Source organism: Schistocerca serialis, chromosome 4, assembly GCF_023864345.2.
Source record: "Schistocerca serialis cubense isolate TAMUIC-IGC-003099 chromosome 4, iqSchSeri2.2, whole genome shotgun sequence".
Lineage (NCBI taxonomy): Eukaryota > Metazoa > Arthropoda > Insecta > Orthoptera > Acrididae > Schistocerca > Schistocerca serialis.
This window is the reverse complement of record NC_064641.1, coordinates 388,282,757-388,297,979: the sequence shown is the minus strand read 5'-3', so window position 1 is coordinate 388,297,979 and position 15,223 is coordinate 388,282,757. Positions and strand designations below refer to the sequence as shown.

The following is a 15,223-nucleotide window of genomic DNA, read 5'->3' as shown; positions in this document are numbered from 1 at the left end:
TGCTTCATCATTCTATAAAAAAAAAGATAGAAGCAAGCTGTACCAGTTGTCACATTGACTCGACAGTTCGTAGCTTAACGAAACAGCTGAAAACACTAAATGTCGGCCGCGCGGAGTAGCCGCCGGAGTCTGGGAGCCCTGTCACGGTCCTTGCGGCTCCCCCCGTTGGAGGGCATGGGTGTGTGTGTGTGTCTGTGTGTGTGTGTGTGTGTGTGAGAGAGAGAGAGAGTGTTGTCAATAGCGTAAGTTAGTTTAAGTTAGATTAAGAAGTGTGTAGGCTTAGGGACCGATGACCTCAGAGTTTGGTCCCATAAGACCTTAGCACAAATTTCCAATTTTACTAAATGTCGTTTATTATTCGTCACTTTAAAATTAAATTGTTCAAAAAAAATTCTTTCTCAGTTTAAAATTTAGTTAGGCGGTGATGACGGTGGGAGGAGAGGCGGGATTAATAGCTAATGGTCTCAGAAAGGATGGGAACCACTGGTTTAGGAAATAAAATGGCGGAACGTCTTCACGCGAATCGGACAGTATCCAGATAACTGTCGAGCTCAGCTGAGCTATAATCTGTGTCCCCTATGTTGCCTCGGTCACAGAGCTGCGGTTCGGCGTTTGTCAGCTGTCGGCTTCCCGATAACGGGGAATGAAACCCGGCGCATGCGCACCACGACCCTGTTGGCAGTAGCACAGCAGTTGGGCGAGGAACACTGTGTGCCGTGTAGCGTCGCGTCGTGGAGTGGAAGCGGCCGCACGGATCAGACCGGCGAGTTACGTATACACAGGTATGTCGCCACTATTTTTGCCTTAATGTCCACCGCCAACTCTCGTGAGGGCGCCCCAGAAGCGCCTTATATTGTACTGTGGCAGACACCACAGCTACCCAACCAGACATTGGTCACTTTTTGACCAAAATGCTAAGTAACCGTGTGTTTGACGCTTACGATGCTTTGAAGTACAATTTTGTAAGAACTGTATCTCTTCAGTGCGTACTATTCGCGACAGAGGGACTTGACGGGGGAAAGTAGAATTCACGAATATAAATAGTTCTACTCTCTGTTGGGTTTCCCGCTTTGACGAAGAGGTATATCTAGCACTGAACTCTTAGTCCGTGTAGTGTGCCAACTAATTTTGTGATTGCATGGCATATTTTGTGTGTATTATCACACATTCTGATGATCGCGTCGCCACCCTCGTGTCTACACCCGTCAGCGTTTACTGTTGTTCATGTGGAATTGTACGAAAATTTTCGATGTGTTTGCGAATCGTATAACTGAAGCGGGACATGGATACCAGCCTGGTACTCACGTATTCGGTTGTGGGAAAACGACTAAAGGCCACATCCAGTCTGGCCAGCACACCGACCGCCGTCGTTCATCCGCCGGTCGGATCGGATCCGGGGCCGGCGCGCTTCCCCGAATCTTGGAAGTGGCGTGCTAACGTGTGCTGCCATCTGGACAGCACATCCCTTTCTCGGGTTATCTTCACGAAATACGCTCTAGAGTTCATATCAGAGTTTGCAGGGACGTATTCAAGGCTGAAAACCAACTCTCACATTGGAGCTTGTTAACTGTAATGTAACTCCGTCTTCAGGCCACGAGTGGCCTACCGGGACCATCCGACCGCCGTGTCATCCTCAATGGAGGATGCGTATAGGAGGGGCGAGGGGTCAGCACACCGCTCTCCCAGTCGTCATGGTGGTTTTCTTTGATCGGAGCGCTACCGTTATGTCGTGCAGCTCCTCAATTCGCATCACGAGGCTGAGTGCACCCCGAAAAATGACAACAGCGTATGGCGGCCTGGTTGGTCACCCATTCAAGTGCCGACCACGCCCGACAGCGCTTAACTTCGGTGATCTCACGGGCACCGGTGTAGCCACTGAGGCAAGGCCGTTGCCAACTGTAATGTAAGATATGGCAAAAATTTTTGAACAGGATACCATAACGCTTTCCATTGCGTTCAATAGTAAAGGTATAATAATTGTACCTCATTAAAGTTATACCAGATTTTTTGACCCTACCAAAAAATTCTCTCTGCGTTGCGGACTGAGTTATCTTTCCTTTCAATTTTATATCCTTTTATAATCTTTTCTGGGGACCAAAATAAGGTGGAAAAAGTTGTAGTAAATACTTCGAAATGAGAAATGTATCATCAGTTTCTAACACAAGGAATGAATTAGGAATGGACTCATTTCACCCAGCAATTCTAAGAGCGAATGCTGAGGTACAAAACAAGACCAATTAAATTCAAACGGTCGATCATCGCTGAGCAACGATAAAAAATTTATGATCCTGGGAAAGCTCCAACACAAGCCGCCACTGCAGCGTACTGTTTTATTGCTTTAGACGAACCCAGCCGGTTTCTCACGAATTCTTATAGCTCGAGCGCTTATCAGCGCCGATAACTCGATTCATTCTGTGTGGCCGAGATACCCACGTTGTCGTTAGATGAGTGGAGATGAAAGATTGCTTAGTAACCGGGCAAAATTTGATGAAGTGCTTTCACCTCAGAAGCTGCATTAAATTGATGTCTCAAGCGCTGCGACAAGTCCTCGGACTGAATATGTCACCATCCGATACCGAGGCCTCACAAAAGCTTTAAGGGGACCACACCGTGCTTCAGGTCGAAAAAAATCGATTTTATATTTTCATCATATTTCGATAGATTAAGGTTTTATTTAAGTGCTCTGAAAGGGATTTTGCTGAAAAAAAATTTTTCGAGCATTTAAAGAGCTTTTTCCTACCACGTTTGTTTATGTGCCATGCCCACTTTTCTGCATATATTTTAGATCTATATATCCCCTACATTGCACGTTAGGGATTTTTTTTTACTCCCGAGTGTGTTGGCTATTCTTGGAATGCAACGGTCGGTATTCTTTTGTTTCTGCTGTTTGTAAACAACACGCTTTCAAACACGCGGTTAGTTATGTTCAAGTGTGTTTGCGAGTAGTTGTTATACTTACGTTTGCAGTGCTTGTTTACAAATGTACTGACCTCTTTCACAGCTATTTATATAGAAGCTCCTGCAAGTAAGCCTATACCTAACGTCCTCTACTGATGATAAGCCATGTCAGGATTGTGTCCATCAGGAGAGAATTCGTGGTGCAAATACAATAGGGCTCATGCAACTGGAACATCTTAATCTCACCAGCATTCTCTTCTTGCTGTTGTTATTACAGCAATTAAACCTATTTTCAGAGACTTAGCTCATCCTGACCTTCTAAGGAAATGTCTGCATGGGCAGAAACAGAACCCAAATGAATGTTCAACAGCATAATTTGGAACCGCCTTCCTAAAACAGCATTTGTAGGCATGCATACAATGAAACTAGGAGTTCATGGTGCTGTTATTACATTCAATTGTGGTAATATTGGAAAGTATTGAGTACTAAAAAAGCTGGGAATTAATCCTGGTGAAAATATGATCACTGGGCTGCAACATTGTGATAAAATGAGGATAGCCAATGCAGATAGGTCTGCAGCAAATATGGCCAAGAATGCAAGACAAACATCCAGGAAGGTGAAAAAGAAGCTGGAAAACCTGCTAGAGGCCAAAGAAGGGCCATTATATGTAGCTGGACAGTTTTAATTAACTGTAAGTAACAAATTTCAAAAGTTTTTTCTTTAAAGTCAATTTCCCGCAAACTAAAATTTTCAGTACATATGCCCCATTACATCAGAAACTATCATAGATAAATGAATGAAATTTTCAGAGACTCTGCATAACATAAAAAGCCACCTCTGGTACTACATTCATAAATATTCCCCCATTAGGAAGTTCACAAAAAATATTTTCTGCAGAAAAACTTAATATTTTTTGTTAATAAATTTAAAAAATTATTTCTTAAAAACTATAAAATGGATAAAGTCGGTTTTAGTACAGTTGACTCTATTGGCATCATGTAACATACAGCAAAAATATTAAGGTTCTGCATCAAATAATTTTCTTCAGAAAAGGGTGAAATACTTGCCTAAATTAACATGGGTTAGATAGGCAGGGTGGTGGTCCTCTTAAGAACTACCGAACCGCAGACCAGGCGCGGCTGTATGAGAAGGTCCACTGAGAGAATCTGGACTGTGATTTCAGTGGGGGTCCGGGTACTATTAGCCTCGTACTGCCGTGTTCGTGCCACTGTTTGTTTTCCGGCAGAATATTGTTTTTCACTCTGTGCCATTAACAATCGTTAAAAGGTAAAGAGACAGTGTGATGCCACACCTGCAGATTTCATTGTAGACGTTACACAAGTCGGTAGATGTCTCATCAGATATTCCATTCCCACCCTGAATGATATACCACGATACATCAGTGGCATTCGCTGAAAACAACCACAGTTGTGCGAAAGGACAACGATAAAATGAAAAATATCTATGGTGAATACGACGATGAAATAAAATAGCCTTCTTCGGAGTTCTCAAAGCTTGATGTTACCCGGAGATTACAAAGCGTGTTGTTTCGGGATACCCGTCTTACTTTACTACGAGGTGGCAAAAGTCGCCTTCCATGTGTTGAGGACATAGATGCCTTTCTCGGTACTGATACATTGCCACTAGACCTAGCAACCTGCTACTTTGGTCGAGACACGGGAGTCGTATTCAGGAAACAATATCATACGCACTGCAATGGCTTATAACTTAAGTAGTTCTAAGTAATTAATTCAAAACAGTATCCTATGCACTGTTGAAATATAGGGTGTTTTAAAAAGAATATACGTATTTCGAAAGCATATACCTATTAAACTATGAATCTTGGGGCACATACATACGAATCTCTCAAGTTGAGATTACAGGTCTTCAATATGTCCTCCACCAGCGACACGAACAATATCACATCGATACTCGAATTCCTCCCATACTCGGATAAGCATGTCCATCGTCACTGATGCTATGAGGGTACGGATCGGATTTTTCAAATGGTTCAAATATCTCTGAGCACTATGTGACTTAACATCTGAGGTCATCAGTCCCCTAGAACTTAGAACTACTTAAACCTAACTAACCTATGAATATCACACATATCCATGCCCGAGGCAGGATTCGAACCTGAGACCGTAGCAGTCGCGCGATTCCACACTGAAGCGCCTACAACCGCTCGGCTACCGCGGCAGGCTCGGATTTTTCAACTCTTCTAGGTTCTGTGGTAGTGTTGATGCATAAACGTTGTCCTTAATGAAATCCCAAAGCAAGAAGTCACAGGACTTCATATCCGGTGACAGTGAATGCCAGATGAGAAGAGCTAATACGCCGGCTGTTTGCTCGGTTAGGTTTCATTCAGATGTTCACACACTCGGCGACTCCAGCGACCCGTTCAGCCTCGGAAACAACCAATTTCGTAACATAGCAAGATGCTGCTGACTGTTAGCCAATTTCCATCACAGAAGAAAGGGCCACAAACAGGTGAGTGGGATATCGCACCCAACTCATTGACTTTGGTGAATCTCGTACATATTCAGAGTGTGCATGTTCGTTCTGTAGGTCTCAAATTTTAACATTGTGTTTGTTTATTTTCCCACTAAGGTGGAAAGTTGCTTCATCGCTGAACACATTGTGTTGTTAAAAAGGGTTGTCATTGTCAGTAACATTCTGAAGCTCGTCATAAAATGCCACACGTTTGTGTTTGTCGTCAAGACGTAGAGTCTGTAACAGTTGTACCTTGTACGGCTTCATAACCAACCGACGCCTCAAAACACGACTGTTGTTGTACGCAGCTGTAACTTCCGACCGCCATGACGAGTTGATTTTGTAGGAGTGCGTTGGAAAGAGATTTGAATTCTTGCGATATTATCGTCGGAAGCAAGAGGATGGCCAGCACTCTTTCCTTTAAATACACATCCCGTGTCTACAAACTGTCCATCCATTCGGAGGATCAGTTTGGTACCTCAACCTGAAGATCTTTGTACTCTATTCGCGGCATTATATTTCGAAATCTCGAGAATACAAAATTATTTCTCATGCGGAGCAGTCATTTTGCAGCATATGGCGGTAATCAACCAAACAGAAGACAACCGCCATCTAGCGGTAGTCAATATAAACTAGACAACATATTCGTTACTCTAATAACCGAGCCGCATCGCAGCTATCGGCAGTTTTGACAACATAATACTTTTCAATACGTATATTCCTTTTGAAACACCTTGTGCTTTACCAGAATGTATGAGGGAAATGGAGTATAGCATGCAGGTGGTTTGCAATACGGCACGAGGATCAAAAGTAGTGGTCTAAGACATGTTTCACTTGAACCTGACATACAAGGACCATCTCGCATTTTTATCAGAATTTTGATCACAGACAGTATCTAAGTTCTGAAAGGAATCAATCAAGATTCCCTATCTAAAATCAGAAAAGTATCGTACCAACTAATTATCACAGCGTTGCACTCATTAGTTACCTGAGAAGATCTGAGAAGGGATGATCAGTGACCAAGAACCCAAAGTGCTTCTGTGTCGCCCGCAGTGTGGTTTCGGTAGGTTCACCCCATCGTCCATAACCTGACTCCCCAGAAACCAGAAAGCCGGTTTGCGCATGCAGTCAGATTTCCCAAGGAAAAGATCTCGCGCTACAATTCTGAAGAAAATTTTGCGTTTATATTTGGCAGTTCGCTCTTCGACCAGCGTTCTCACATAAACGCTGTTCTCATTGTAGTTCTCTGTTATCGTTTTTGCAATAGCTGTCGTTACAAATTTGTTATTATGCATTTATTCATTTGCTGTTTTCTTTTAATCTGCACCTAGATTCTAAAACAAATACTATGTTGCACGCAAAACTGTATCCACAAAAAGTTTTAAAGGTAGAAGTATATTCCAGCATTATGCTATTTTACGAAGAAAAATAAAAAAGAGGAGGAGATAGGGTGAATCGAGAGAGAGGTAAAAAGAGAAGAAGAGTAATTGCTTGTAATTATCAATATAGCTCCATAGACATGAACTTGTTCTCTTCAGGGTCGATTTTGCGACATCTTGCTCATTATCTAATCTTGCTACCACAGCTCGACAGCCGCAGCTGACGTCAGGTAGAATTGCGAGTGGATGCCACAGATTGAAATTGTGCGTTTAGTGTTTCAATTTTAATAGTGCACGTCATATTTTTAATAAATACAAAAATTAGACTCTTAGTTTTAAAAAAATCGCTAAACTAAGCTGGTCTCATCTTCATGGTAAACTCACTCAGAACTTGAAGGATATCTGTAGGCCCTGAAAGCTTAAGTGCTTGACCGATTTGTTGATTTACGTGGTCTTGATTGATGACTGGACTACAGCTGTACTATATATAGTTTTCCATGATCATTATGTCGACAGCGAAGGCATTAGATTGGCCCCAAGGGGCTTTATGTCAGGCACTACAGCAGCCTCCGCGCAGAGACCGAGAAGCCAGACCCGCCGCTCTGTAGATTCTCGTTGTTTGACATGCGTATTATTTTCGGTCGATCCTGGAGTCACCAGAGTTAGGTCTGGTACCTCGACCATCAGAAGATCGTATGTTGCTAAATTACAAAAGACTACATGGAGTTTTTGGCGTCCGAGTAAAGGATCTGGAGGTTTCAACTGAGTGTTAGAGTAAATATCCAAGTTGATAACTAACGAAGCGCACTCTATTTTTAAACCTAGATGTTTCACGTTTTCTGCAATTTTCAACGAGCATTTTGACTTTGTAATTATTTACGCTGGTGGGTCCGAGCAAAGTAACGCAGTAAACTGCTCAACAGTTTTCCTTGATACTGATTTTTGGATTAGCTTTTCAGACGAATTTACAGTCTTGACCGTATATCTCTTCCGATCCTAGATGCGTTGATGCTAATATAGTCAATGGAAGAATTTTCTCTGAATTCCTATGCACACTTGAGGCAATCCAGCAAACGTAAATTCTCCACAATTTCAATGTTTGGATACAAGACACTCTAAACGCATTACAACGCCAGGAAAGGTAGTGTTGTTCTGTTGAACCTTGAGGTGCAATTAGAGGCCAGATAAATGAGGGAAAGACACTGCATCAAGGGACGATCGATTGCAAAGGAACACTTTGTACTGTTATGCACCGCTATCATGAGTCAGTTAGAGAACATGTGTTTGTACGTAAAAAAAGTAGAAAGTCGACTGTGTTTTAGGCAAATATAGAAAGTGATTGGAACGGTTTTTAATGTACGTTCGGCGTGTATGCCCTGTCTTTTATTTTCTGTAGTGGCAAACCATTCACATATTTTAGTCATTTCTTGCCTTTTAACGTTAGCTTCATATCGATTTGCGTTGCTATTGTTATTTCTTTCTTTCTTTAACATATTTCATTACATTTTAACATTACATGTTCGTAGCTTAACTTAAAATGTTATCTGTAAAATTTTAGAGCAAACACTGATTTAATGGATCCTTTGTCTTCCGGGCAATAATACATCAAGACATTTACAAATGAATGTTAAAATTATGGGTACGTGCAGTATCCTTTTGAGACATAATCTAGTAATATCCCAGTGATTTTATGAATTATGGCGTATCCAGTTTCTTCAAAATGTGTCACGAGCGGAATTCATTTTGCCCTGTCGATAACAGTTCATTTGCTCACCGTAGAAGCCTGAATACATTTGTGTTGACAGCGAGGATATCTGCTCTTCCGCCTCGATGCACGCTTGTGCGCGAGTGTCTTGAACACCCGACACGTAATAGGCCGCAGATATCAGTCTTCTGGCAGTGAGCCAGTTTCAATGGGCGTGGCTATCAGGAACGGACACGTAGCTTGTCGCAACAGCAGCTGTTCTTGCAACTCTCTGACACACAGCGCATTCGTCTCATCCGTCACGCCAGCGCTCAGTTCCGTCGAACATCCTGTCTGCGTGGATGTTATTACAGGCGGGACGCTAGTTTCAGCATCGGAGGGAACCACTGGTGCCTTCTTCGAGATAAGCGCACGGCATTCCATCGGAATGACTAAGAGATAAATCACAGTAAACACGCACGAGTTTGGCCGAACTGGAATCCTCGACACAGTCGCACGTAACAGTACGCTTCTGATTTAGTGTGCCCTACGCACTTGGTAGCGACTCCTATTCGTAATGAGCAGGTAAAAGTCGTTGGCAGCCTTCCAAAACTTATGTTTCATGACGTTTCTCCAAAATCATTTCAACAAAATGTTGGGACATTTACGTCGTGGCGGTTTATAAGCTCTAACCTTTGTCACTTTATGGCTTTCTTTGGTCATCCGGCACGTTCCCTGACTCGTGGAGGGAGGCGATTTTGGTTCCCCTCCTCAAACCGGGGAAGGACCGAATGCATCCCAGTAGTTATCGGAGTATTGCTTTGACGAGCTGTGTTGGGAAGACATTGGAACGCATGGTCAACCGTCGCCTGGTTTGGCTGCTCGAGACCAGGCAGCTCCTTAGCCACTCTCAGTGTGGCTTTCGGAGATGTCGTTCAACTATAGACAACTTGACCCTGCTTGAGGCGGCCATCCAGCAGGCCTTCCTACGTAACCAGCATTGTCTAGGTGTATTCTTTGACATTAATAAGGCGTATGACACTACTTGGCGCCGCCTTATCCTCAATCAACTCCATCAGTGGGGCTTCCGTGGCCGTCTCCCCATCTTCATTCGGTCCTTTCTTTCCCGCCGCCTCTTTCGATATCGGATTGGTAATGTGCTATCTGATTTGTACGTGCAGGAGAATGGTGTTCCTCAGGGAAGCGTTTTAAGTGTCACCCTATTTGCCATCGCCATTAACAGTGTCACGTCCACTATCCGGAGTCCTGCCCAGTGCGCCTTGTTTGTGGACGATTTTGCTGTTTTCTGTTCTTCCTCCAGTCTTGTCACTGCTAGTCGGCAGCTGCAGCTTACGATAAAACGATTAGAGGCATGGACTGCGAAGACGGGTTTTACCTTTTCTGCAGACAAATGTGTGTGTGTCCATTTTAATCGTTCTCGACGTGCTTTTACCTCCCCTGAATTGCGTCTGAGGGACACCATTCTTCCTTTTAGAGACACTGTGAGGTTCCTGGGCCTCACTTTTGATTCCAAGTTGTCGTGGTTGCCGCACCTTAAAGACCTCAAGGTGCGGGCCCTGAAGGCGCTGAATATTTTGAAGTGTCTGAGCCATCGGTCCTGGGGAGCAGATCGGGCGCGTCTGCTGCAGTTTTATAGGGCTTTCGTCCGGTCGCGTCTTGACTATGGATGCACTGTGTATGGGTCAGCGAGGCCTTCGTATCTGAAGATTCTTGACGCAGTACACCATGAGGGTATCAGGCTGGCCACTGGTGCCTTCAGTACCAGTCCCATCCCCAGCCTGTGTGCTGAGGCAGGGGAACCGCCGCTCGCCATCCGGCGGAAACTGCTCATGGTGCGACGGGTGTGTCAATTCCTTGCCTGTCCTACCTCCCCTGCATACCTAACTGTTGCCCGACCGCCTATGGAACGTCTCTTTTCCAGTCGTCCAAGGGCAACGAGACCATTTGGGATTCGTGCCAAGCATTTGCTTGAGTCCCTTGGTGTGGAGCGTTTGCCACCCCAACTCCAGGGTTTTACCCGCCTGCCTCCCTGGTTGCTCCAGAGGCCCAGCGTCCTTTTAGACTTGTCAGAGTACCGGAGGAGATGCACTCATGCGTTTGTTTTTACCTCCTTATTTTACGATATTTTAAACCAGCATGCCGACCATGTACCAGTATTTACGGATGGCTCTAAACAGGGGGACTCTGTCAGTTGTGCTGTTGTTTTCCCTGATCGAGTCGTCAAGTTACGGCTTCCTGCGGCGTTTACCATCTTTGATGCCGAATTGTTTGCGATCTTGCGGTCATTGGAGCAGATGAGATGTGCTCCCAGTTTCAAGTTTATCATCTGTTCTGACTCCCTGAGTGCCCTTCAGACCATGAAACACTTGTACCCAGCGGATACGGTCGTCCAGAACATCCATGATGCCTTACTCCACCTGCAACGGCAGGGGAAGGAAGTTTCTTTCTGCTGGGTGCCGGGGCACGTGGGTATTAGGGGAAACGAACTGGCGGATGTGGCTGCCAAAGATGCATGTTCCCTCCCTCACGTTGTTGAATGTGCCGTCCCTCTCCATGCTGTTACCTCCCTCCTGCGTTTTCGTGTTATGCGTCAATGGGAAGAGGAGTGGCTGGCAGTCGGTAAAAATAAGCTGCGTCTGGTCAAGGCCACCACGCGGCCATGGCGTACGTCCTACCAGTCATGCAGGCGGGATGAGGTTCTCCTCACTCGCCTCCGCATCGGGCACAGTCCCTTAACGCACGGTTTTTTACTCCGGCGGGAGGACCCCCCAATCTGCAGTGCTTGTGGCGTCCAGATTACTGTCCGCCACATTTTACTTGACTGTCCTTTATTCTCCGACCAGAGGGCGGTGGTTTCCTTGCCACCGGATTTGCTCTCTATTTTGCAAGACGACGCAACGACTGTGGTTAAGATCTTATGGTTTTGTGTCCTGTCCAATTTGTTGCCTCGGATTTTAGGGAGAGGATTTTAATGTGCTGCTGGGTGACTGGCTCACCCAGGGTTAGGTAAGAGGTCCGCCAGTCACGATTACTTACTTGTTTCACTTCGATTTCTGTTCTCTTTTCCTTGTGTCTCCTTTCCTTTTTTAGTGCGCTTCTTCTCCTCTTGTTTTGCCTCTGTGTGTGAGGATTTGTAACTGCGTCAGGTCGGTGTCTTTTAGCCGTTCTCCTTGTTCGCTGTCCGTCTTCGTCCCTTCACCGCATGTGTTCCTGTTTCTATGCGTTTGGGCGCTGATGACCACGCTGTTTAGCGCCCGAAAACCTCAAACAACACACACACACTCTTTACCAACGAGTAAATATTGACTGCCGTAACGCAACAATCTTTGAGACTGTGTGCAAAAAACTGTGTGTAGAAACAGTTATTTCATAGTGTATTCCGTCTACATCTATATCTACATCCATACTCCGCAAGCCACATGAAGGTGTGTGGAGGAGGGTACCTTGAGTACCTCTGTCGGTTCTCCCTTCTATTCCAGTCTCGTATTGTTCGTGGAAAGGAGGATTGTCGGTATGCCTCTGTGTGGGCTCTAATCTCTCTGATTTTATCCTCATGGTCTCTTCGCGAGATGTACGTAGGAGGGAGCAATATACTCCTCGGTGAAGGTATGTTCTCGAAACTTCTACAAAAGCCCGTACCGAGCTACTGAGCGTCTCTCCTGCAAAGTCTTCCGCTGGAGTTTATCTATCATCTCCGTAACGCTTTCGCGATTACTAAATGATCCTGTAACGAAGCGCGCTGCTCTCCGTTGGATCTTCTCTATATCTTCTATCAACCCTATCTGGTACGGATACCACACTGCTGAGCAGTATTCAAGAAGTGGGCGAGCAAGTGTACTGTAACCTACTTCCTTTGTTTTCAGACTGCATTTCCTTAGGATTCTTCCAATGAATCTCAGTCAGGCATCTGCTTTACTGGCGATTAATTTTATATGGTCATTCCATTTTAAATCACTCCTAATGCGTACTCCCAGATAATTTATGGAATTAACTGCTTCCAGTTGCTGACCTGCTATATTGTAGCTAAATAATATGAGATCTTTCTTTCTATGTATTCGCAGCACATTACACTTGTCTACATTGAGATTCAATTGCCATTCCCTGCACCATGCGTCAATTCGCTGCAGATCCTCCTGCATTTCAGTACAATTTTCCATTGTTAAAACCTCTCGATATACCACAGCATCATCCGTAAAAAGCTCAGTGAACTTCCGATGTTTTCCACAAGGTCATTTATGTATACTGTGAATAGCAACGGTCCTACGACACTCCCCTGCGGCACACCTGAAATCACTCTTACTTCGGAAGACTTCTCTCCATTGAGAATGACATGCTGCGTTCTGTTATCCAGGAACTCTTCAATCCAATCACACAATCGATCGTATCGGCCTGTCGTAAGCGATACTGTCACAACATACGGATTACCAAAAGAAGTCTTTCCTCTTCTGCACTTCATCATTTAGGCAAAATGCCTGTTGAATTATTTCTTACGATATTTTTTTTTTTTTTTTTTTTTTTTTTTGCTACTCTGGTTATTAATCAGTTTCAGTATTAAAGTTAAATTTTCAGAATTAGTCTGTGATTTAGCTCACAAATCTATACAGAAGATCCAGGTGAGGTAGCAGCTCCTGTGAACACAGATTAGAGGGACTCCTCAGTCTGCTATACCGGCCTGAGTACTGAAGCTCTCGTAGCGGAGGCGTGAACTAGTGTTGACCCTGTAGCAGGCTCGTTCGCAGCGTCCGATATTCCTATTAAGCCCGTGCCATCGTAACTGAAACCTTGATCACTGATTCATAAAAAAGTACCCGATGTAATTTGAGTCTCACCAGCAGCCTTTTATTGGACTCCGTCCTCTTGACAATTCATTTCCACTCAATTAAAATGTAATGGTAAAAGACTATTAATCGCTCGTTATCAACTCTCTTCACAACTTATCCGCACTGACAAGAGAGAAAACCCACAACTCTGTTCGACACCTGGATATGTCATAATAATTAATACCAAAGAATAACCAGCACGCAGATCGCATTTATACACACATCAAAAAAAATTTTTGCATCACTCCGGTTCCCAGAACTGTTGAAGATAGAAGCTGTCTGTGGATATTGTATCAGAGACACAGTTCCTTTGACTGTTCAGGGATGTCACTAAACCCACCCAAAGATGTAAACAACCATGCATGAGCAGCGCCTATTATACGGAGGAGGTCCGACAGACGATCAGTTCCAGTCGTTCCACCAGGAGGAGGTGCATGGCTCGTGTTGTCTGTGGTTCAATCGGTTCGATAGCGTCCACATTGTTACTTTGTGCCAGGAAGGGTTCTCAACAAGGGAAGTGTCAACGCGTCTCGGAGTGAACCAAAGCGATGTTGTTCGGACATGGAGGAGATACAGAGAGACAGGAACTGTCGATGACAGGCCTCGCTCAGGCCGCCCAAGGGCTACTACTGCAGTGGATGACCACTTCCTACGGATTACGGCTCGGAGGAACCCTTACAGCAACGCCACCATGTTGAATAATGCTTTTCGTGCTGCAACAAGACGTCGTGTTACGACTCAAACTGTGCACAGTATGCTGCATGATGCGCAACTTCACTCCCGACGTCCGTGGCGAGGTCCATCTTTGCAATCGCGACACCATGCAGCGCGGCACAGATAGGCACAACAACATGCCCAACGGACCGCTCAGGACTGACATCAAGTTCTCTTCACCGATGAGTGTCGCATATGCCTTCAACCAGACAATCGTCGGAGACGTGTTTGGAGGCAACCTGGTCAGGCTGAATGCCTTAGACACACTGTCCAGCGAGTTCAGCAAGGTGGAGGTTCCCTGCTGTTTTGGGGTGGTATTATGTGGGGCCGACGTACGCCGCTGGTGGTCATGGAAGGCGCCGTAACGGCTGTACGATACCTGAATGCCATCCTCCGACCAATAGTGCAACCATATCGGCAGCATATTGGCGAGGCATTCTTCATGGACGGCAATTCGCGTCCCTATCGTGCACGTCTTATGAATGACTTCATTCAGGATAACGACATCGCCCGACTGTAGTGGCCAGTATGTTCTCCAGACATGAACCCTATCGGACATGCCTGGGATAGATTGAAAAGGGCTGTTTACGGTCGACATGACATATCAGTCACTCTGAGGTATCTACGCCGAATCGCCGTTGAGGAGTGGGACAATCTGAACCAACAGTGCCTTGACGAACTTGTGGATAGTATGCCATGACGAATACAGTCACGTATCAATGCAAGAGGACGTACTACTGGGTATTAGAGGTACCGGTGTGTACAGAAATCTGGACCACCACCTCTGAAGGTCTCGCTGTATGGTGGTACAACATGCAATGTGTGGTTTTCGTTAGCAATAGAAAGGGCGGAAATGATGTTTATGTTGACTCTACTCCAATTTTCTACACAAATTCCGGATCTCTCGGAACCGAGGTGGTGCAAAACTTTTTTTGATATGTGTAGTTACGTTATGATACTCATATAATAGTTGGTCAAACAGTGGCGTACTGCCAATATACAGGGTGAGGCATAATACTGAGCGACTTTAAAAAGCGCGCGAATCAAGCTGTGTTTGAGAGAGGTCGAGGGGATAGCGTCAGTTACGTTTGGCGCGAAATAGCATTTAGTGATAATGGAGCTCTGGACCCCACACCATCGTGCGTACGCTGTCAAAGCATTTTATCAAAACGGTAGTTCGTACCAGCTCGCACGTCGTGCATTCCGCAATCAA

General features: G+C 44.9%; 1 protein-coding gene across 1 annotated transcript in view; it reads left to right on the top strand.

The window, feature by feature from the left end:
- Nucleotides 1-695: 695 nt before the first annotated feature.
- LOC126474884 (nuclear hormone receptor HR96) overlaps nucleotides 696-15,223 on the top strand; it is a 113,387-nt gene continuing 98,859 nt past the window's right edge. The window contains exon 1 of the mRNA XM_050102376.1: nucleotides 696-782. The gene's annotated coding sequence lies outside the window, so the exon portion shown is untranslated. The remainder of the gene's footprint in view (nucleotides 783-15,223) is intronic.